The 7,642-nt window shown below is 35.8% G+C and overlaps 1 protein-coding gene across 1 annotated transcript in view; it reads left to right on the forward strand.

Annotated features, from left to right (window-relative positions):
* Positions 1-7,642, forward strand: part of SNTG2 (syntrophin, gamma 2) — a 644,399-nt gene that overhangs the window by 110,262 nt on the left and 526,495 nt on the right. The window lies entirely within an intron of this gene.

Genomic DNA, 7,642 nt, shown 5'->3' on the forward strand with positions numbered 1-7,642 from the left:
AATATAGAATGAAATATAAATAAGTATAAATATAAATAGTAATAATATAAATATTTATTTATGCATGCCTGGAATGTTTCTTCTAGTAATTCTTCCACAAGTTTCTCAGTGCCTTTACTTGCTTCTTCCTGGAAGTCTGGAATTCCCATTATGTGCATGTTATTTGTCTTAATGGTGTCCTACAGTATGGTTACACTTTCCTCTTTTTCCTTTTTGATTCTGCTTTTTCTAGCAGATCAGTGTGATAAATATATCTTCTATTTCTTTGGTTCTGTGTTACATCACTTCAGTTCTTCTCATATATTCCTCCAACATATTGACAGCATCTGAAACATTTTTTTCCTCATATTCTGTATTGCAGTTTCTTGTTTTATAGGGTAGCCTCATTTGTTTTAACTGAGTTGTCTTGGATTTTTTTTTAAGTTCCTTTTGGCTTTTGCTTACAGAGTACTGTAAATCTTTGTTTGTCTTTCAGTTATTGAAAATATTGAATCATTGTTCTTTTGAATTGTATGTCAGAAAGTTCCATCAGACTTTCTCATTTCAGGAAATCCATTGATTCTGTGTTTTGATCATTTTTGGAGTGTAATGTCTTGATTTGGTGTTGTATAGGGTGTGAGGTAGTCTGCTTCTTTCATGTCATTGCTGTAGTAGAGTTTTTCTTGCCTGGAGCCTCAGCAAGGCTTTGGTCTCATAACCTTGGCTCAGGATCCCACTGCTTCAGAGGAGAGAAGAAGGGCAGTTCACCCTGCTGGAATTTATCTCTTATCCTTTGACTGAAGAGAAGATTTGTTTCAGTTGGGGAGCTCAATACACCAGTAGGAAACACAACTCACATTGCCTTTAGTTCTTCCTCTCTGGTCATGTGACAAAATTAGCTGAGATGGGGGGGGGAGTTGCTTCTTTTCCTTTCTCTCTGGTCCTGCAGCTTAGTTTTCTGGTGTGAATGACTTGTCCTTTGATAACAGCGCTCTGTCCTGAAGTTTATTGTCCTCCTTGGTCTGTGGAATGGTGTGGCAACATTCCCAAAATTTCTTCATCCCTCTGAAGGAAGAACTTTATCTGTGAACCAGTAGAGTATTTTAGTAGCTGCTGGTGGCTAGAGCCTTCAAGTTAGAGTGTATGGCTGGCATAGTAGGATGGTGTTCCAGGTACAAGCAATACCTTACTTGGATCCTGAATGTTGATCTTAGCCTCCTACAGATAATTAGGGTCTGGAGGGTCCATGAGTAGCTCAGGGAGTGACTCTCAAAAGGGCGGGGGAAACCAAAGTGTTTTTTGGGAAGAAAATACCTTGTGTATAATTTTTTTAATACATTGAAGCTGAAGTCTCTCAAACTATTTCTAGGCAAATTATCTTAAGAACCCTGGCGTTCTGAACATGATAAACTTATGGATCCCATTTAACTGGAATTTTCTAGGATATAAAGACAACTTCCCTAAACACAGGGAAAAGGGAAGGAAAACAAATGATTTTTTAAAAAAGGAAAATATTAACAATAACACCTCTTTCACATAGTATTTTTAGTTTTTATTTCTTCTATTAGACATGTTTGAAGGACTAGAAGGGAAGATGATGATGATGTGTATATTCTTTATATGCAGAACTCAAACCAGAAGCTTCAGAATTTAGGGGACATTTCCCCCGCAAAAGCAAGAAAAATAAAGAGAGAAGGGGGGAGAAGAAACTAAAGAGTCAATAGAGAATCTTTACATTTTTTTAAAGGTTTTAATATGATCATCTAATTTTCTTCAAAACTTTCTTAATTCCATGCAGTTGCTTGGTTATTTACCCAGATTGCCACTGGCATTTTAATTTCATTACTGGAGAATTTATAACATTATGTATGTGTACACACCAAAATTATGCAGGAGTTTCTTGGGAGCCTTATCCTCCAATTAACTCACTGTTTTCATACCAAGTGTAACTTTTCATGTAAAGTACTTTGCACACTGCAGGTACCTGGTGAGTAATCAGCCCTGGGGATTGACTGATTTTCTAGAACAAATCACTGAGTGACTTTTCAATACATTTCAAAGGGAGTTTGGAGCTACTGCACCATTTAAGACTTTATCATAGTTTATAAAAGTTGTAATGAAGCAGGTTTTTATGAAAAGCAAAATTTCTTCAAATTACACATAGATCTATACCTAAAGGTATGGGAATGCATTTTATATAGACTGTACATAGATTTCATTTGAATCTAACTATTTCTCAGATTTTATTTGTTTAATTTTTATTGTGTTCAAATCAGAATTGACTCATTGCTAACACTCCAGTGGGTTTTCTGAGGCTATAAATTGCACAAGATTGTGTCTTTATATCCTGAAAATAATGGTGGATTCATAAACCCCAAGAGAGGTTCTTCCACTAGGTTAATACTTCAACTCTCTATGAACTGTACCATAGGAGCTCCATCTTGGTGGGATGCATTTTGAGACTAGAGCTGTTTCTCTTTGTCTTGGTGCTGATATATCTATAAAGTCTACTATTTCTCTGGCTTATTATTTTTCAATTACTAGGGCTTATTTTGCTGTCTGTCTGTCATTCTCACCCCTCTGAAAAGCAAGATATTTTATCTAGAGAATAAAAAAGTAGACAACTTCACTTTGAAAAATATTGTCTAGATTATTTTAATTAGGATTATTTTTGTTGATCTGTGCTCTTAAATCTAAACTGACTCATAGCTGACATGTCAGAGATTTTAATAGGTTGTAGATTAAATAGAAGGAGATTGCCTCCCTTTCTCCCAAGCAACAGCAGATGGACTCAAACCACAGCCTTCATGTTGGCAGCACAGGTCATTAATACTAGGCAGGAGTTGTTTCTGTTAGCTGTCTTATAATCAGCTAAGATGCAGATCAGGCATTTAGTAATAAAGACCAACTACTTCAGAAGATTAAACATTGCAGCCTTCAATATGAATTGCATCTCAACATGAAGAAAACAAAAATTTTGACCACTGGATTGATTGGCAACATCATGATAGATATAGAAAGGATTGAGCCTGTCAATAACCTCATCTTACTTGGATACACAATCAATACACTTAGTACCAGAAGTCAAAAGATCAGAAGACATATGGCATTGTGAAAGTATGCAGTCAAAGATCTCTCCAAATCACTGAGTAATGATGGCAGTTTGAGGACTAAGCTGTAGTTGACTCAGGCCATGGTCTTTTTAATCACTTGCTATACAACTGAGGGCAATAACTAAAGGTGAAAGAATTGATGTGTTTGAACTGTGTTGCTGAAGAAGAATGCTGAAGATCACATGGACTGCCAATAGTATAAACAGATGTTTTGGATAAGGTGCATCCATAGCGCTCCTTGGAGACAAACATGATGAAGCTTCATCTCACATACTTTGAGTGTGTTTCTAAGAGATTTATTCCTTGGAGAGAAACATCATGATTGGAAAAAATTGAGGGGTGATGAAAGATGAAAGACCTGCATCCGGGTGCGTTGATATGGTGACTATATCAATAGTCTTGGTTGTGTCAGAGATTGTGAGGATGGCACAGTATAGGACATTGTTCAGCTCTGTTGTTCATAGCAATCACTATGAGCCATACTTGACTCAGTGGCACCAAACAATGACAAATGAAATAATGGTTTTAAAATAATATTTTTGTCAAGCAATGGTAATAAACTTAAAATATACATTTAGTCTATATGTAGTTGTTATAAAATTCTGTTTTTTGACAATTCATAGTGAACCTATGAACAACAGATCATCTGAACTTTGCTATAACCTGCACCATCCTTAAAATCCCTAATATGCTGCCAGCTGTTGTTACAGTTACTGTGTCTATTTTATTATTGCAGATTGTTCTCTATTTTGCTGAGGCTCAAATTTTCCTGCATGATATTTCACTCCAAGTACTCATTCCTGCTAAACCAATGTTCAAAGGACATTTGTTCAAATGTCATCATTTTTGTGTATAAGGAGCACTCTGGTTGCGCATCCTTTGAGGCAGATTCTTTTATTCTTTGGCATAAGTGGAGTCTGTATTCTTCACCAACACCACAATTTAAAGATCTCAGTTCTTCTGTAATTCTTAGTAAGCACTCAATTTCCAAATGAATAGGAAATAATGTAAAACATCAGGTGCACCTTAGTCTTTAGACTGAATAACCTTACTCCTTATAACTTCAGATAGGTGCTTGACAGAAGATTTCCCTAGAGCTGTACATCTTTTGATTTTTTGGATTGCTGCTAATATGGATGTTAATTGTGGATCTAAGTATAATGAAAATGTTGATGTGTTTTCTCCATTGTGATGTTGCCTACCTATACAGTAATGAGGATTTTTGTAATGAAATCCATACCAGAAATGGCTTGCCTCCGGAAACTCTATGTACGAACAGTGCTCAGGGTGTTTTTTCATAGGGTCACTATGAGTCGTCTACAACTCGACTTGATGGCACCAAACAACAACAATCCATACTGCAGGCTATACTATTTTACATTCTGTAGTAGTTTACATTCTTCAGTAAGTATTTCTAGTATTATTCACTGTCTGCAAACAATGTTGTATCTTCAGCATAACACAGGTTGTTGATGAGTCTTCCTTCAAACCTAATACTCCTCAAATTATTTATTCAACATACATATTAAATCAATATGAGAAAAAAGATACAACCTATACACACACCTTTCTTGATTTTAAACTGTGCAGTGTTCCCTTGTTCTACCTGGACAACTGCTTCTTGATCTATGCATAGGCTTCACATGAGCATATTTAATAATTTTGGAATTTCCCATTCTTATAAAAATTAACCATAATTTATTATGATCCATATAGTCAGATGTCTTTGCCTAACCAATGAAACATAACTAACCTTCTAATACTCTCTGGTTTCAGCCAAACTCTATCTGGTATTAGTAATGAAATCCCTTGTGAAATCCCTCTTCTCAATACACTTTGAATTTTGTCTGCTCCCTATCAATAAACCCAGTTGTTACCTGGTAGTCTTTAGGAAGCTTTTGCTTGCAAGCAGTATCATTGATACTATTCATAATTTCAACAGTCTGTTGCATCACCCTTCTTATGAATGAGAACAAATATGGGTCTCTTCATGTCACTTGCTCAGGTATCTGGCTTCGGTCTTTGTTAGAAGAGACTGTTCAGCACATCCAGGTTTGCATATGCTTTCTAAAACACTTCATTTAGTATTCCATCAATTCCTGAGATTTAATTTCTTTAATGATACAGCTTTGACTTCCTCTTTCACTACACTTAATTATTGGTCATGTAGTACATCCTAAAATGGTTCAATGTCAACAGTTATTTTTGGTACAATAGCTCTCTGTATTTATCTCTTCATCTTTTAATGCTTTCTGAATCATTTTACTCATAGAATGCTTCATTGTTGTAAACTGAAGCTTATAATTGCTATTTTGTTCTCCCAGTTTGAGAAATGGTAACTGTGTCCTTCCCTTTTGGGTTTCTAATCCCAGCTCCTTTCCCAGCACAGTTTAATTATAATAGTTTGCTTTGTATTCTCAAACTGACCTTTGAAAACTTATGTTCAGCTCTCTTACCTCATCATTCCTTCCCTTTGTTTTAACTTCTTGTCCATCATGAGTGACTCTGTTGGTATTTGAAATATTAGAAGCATAACATTCAGCATCACAACCACATGCAAGCCACAGTAGCACAGTAATATAGATAATTGGTGGTTTAAGCTATATATTATAACAAACTAGTTTTTTTCATTCTTGAAAAAATAAACCATATGCCTTTTCTCTAATAAGTAATATCTTTTTGTTAAATTGTATTTACAAAAGTGAAATTCAAATTCATCTAGATGACTGCAAGTGTACATTCAGGTTTTGGTTTGTTAACCTCTTCTTTTTCTTTAAAATTTTTTTGAACTGTGTCAGAGTGAAAGGATTGAAAATAGAAACAAACAAAACAAAACAACATGCAAATATATATACAACCTCTAATGTTGATAGTGCTCTGGTGGACTAGAAGTTAGTAGCTATGCTGAAATCCCAAAGGCCCCTAGTTTGAATTCACCAGATACTCCATGGGAGAAGGATAGGCATTCTTCTCTCAATTGGATTATTGTCTCAAAAAACCATCAGAGGGCCAACTATGAGTTGGTTCTGATACAAAGGAACAAAACCAACAAAAACATAGCAGAATGTTGATTAGTATTACAAATAAAATATACAAGAAAACTAAGTAAAATAGTCTTATTTTTTATTAGGTTGGCATGTGCTTTGGAGTCAGAACCAGCTCACAGCTGACTTTCCCGTGGGTTTTCAGAGGCTGTAAATCACACAAGAGATTTCCCAAATTTCTACTCCAAAGCAGTTGTAAGATCAAGCTGCCTGCCAGTGGGCTTAAATTTTATTTAAAAGAAATCTAGTTGTATCTTTAATGGAGAAGAGTACCCTAGTCTGTGGAAATGATTTATGCCATAATGTTAAGATAGGGGCAGGAATAGTGTTTTTGCAGCTCTATACAACATGCTTCTGGAAGCCCTATAAACTTTGAGAAAAGACAATAGTTATAGAAATACTTCAGGTTTTTTTTCTTAGCATCACTATGAGTCATGCTCAACTTGACAGCAATAAACAATAACAACATATGACTGTGAAGCTTGGAGCACAGTGAAAAAAGTTGTGACTGGTTAGAATATCCATGTGGGCCTCAGAGGCCACATTAAAACTTTTAATTTATAGTAGGAGGCCACAGGAAAGTTTTAACATGAGAGAATTGAGATGTAGTTTGTAATTTAAGAAATCATATCCCAATGAGGATCATAGCTCAAGTAAAGGGGGAAAGTACACAGTTCAATCAGAAGATTGATCCAGTGGTCAGTAAGGACTGAAGTAAGTTTCTACAAAAACTCTCTCAGTGAATATATAGATAGATTCTAAATGTTTTTTTAAACACATAATTACTAGGATAGAGCAGGGTTTAGGGCTGTTGTACACAAGGCCGCTATGAGTCGCAGGTCACTCAATGGCACATAACAACAATTACTAGGATCACTAGTGGCCTACTTTGGTAAGGATTTGTGCCGCCAACTCAAAGATAAATGGTTAAAATTAAACAGCTGCTCTGTGGAAATAAGATATACATTCTCCTGCCATAAGATTTATAGCCCCAGAAAACCCACTGAGGACTCAGCAATGAATTGGTTCCAGCTGAAAGGCACATAACAACAATGACAACAACTGCCACAGCAATGATTCACTTTGTAGTCAATACACACGTTGATCTCCTTTCTGTTGTAAATGTTGTTGCTGTTGTTAGGTGCCATCGAGTCCTAGATGTCTTATAGCGAACCTATGAATGAACGGCCTGAGCACTGTTCGTACATAGTTTCCGGAGGCATGCCATTTTGGAAGTGGATGCTGCTCCTGCTTCCAGGCTTTCTATCTTGATTAGACATTATAAAATCTTATCATTTAAAAAAGACTTTTTTAATTATTAAATTTTATTAGTTTTAATGAACATTTACAGAGATTTTGGGTTTTCATTCATTCATTGTTGCACTGCTTTCTCCACCCTCCTCCCCAGTTCGTTCTTCTTCCCCCCCACCAATGTCTGTTTTAATTGTCCAATTGCCACAGTGCTTGTCAAAGCCAGTTCTGATTAATCTCCTTTGTCAGTGTGTC

This window comes from Elephantulus edwardii, unplaced genomic scaffold (assembly GCF_000299155.1).
Source record: "Elephantulus edwardii isolate Elephantulus edwardi_28Jun2011 unplaced genomic scaffold, EleEdw1.0 scaffold00025, whole genome shotgun sequence".
Taxonomy (NCBI): domain Eukaryota; kingdom Metazoa; phylum Chordata; class Mammalia; order Macroscelidea; family Macroscelididae; genus Elephantulus; species Elephantulus edwardii.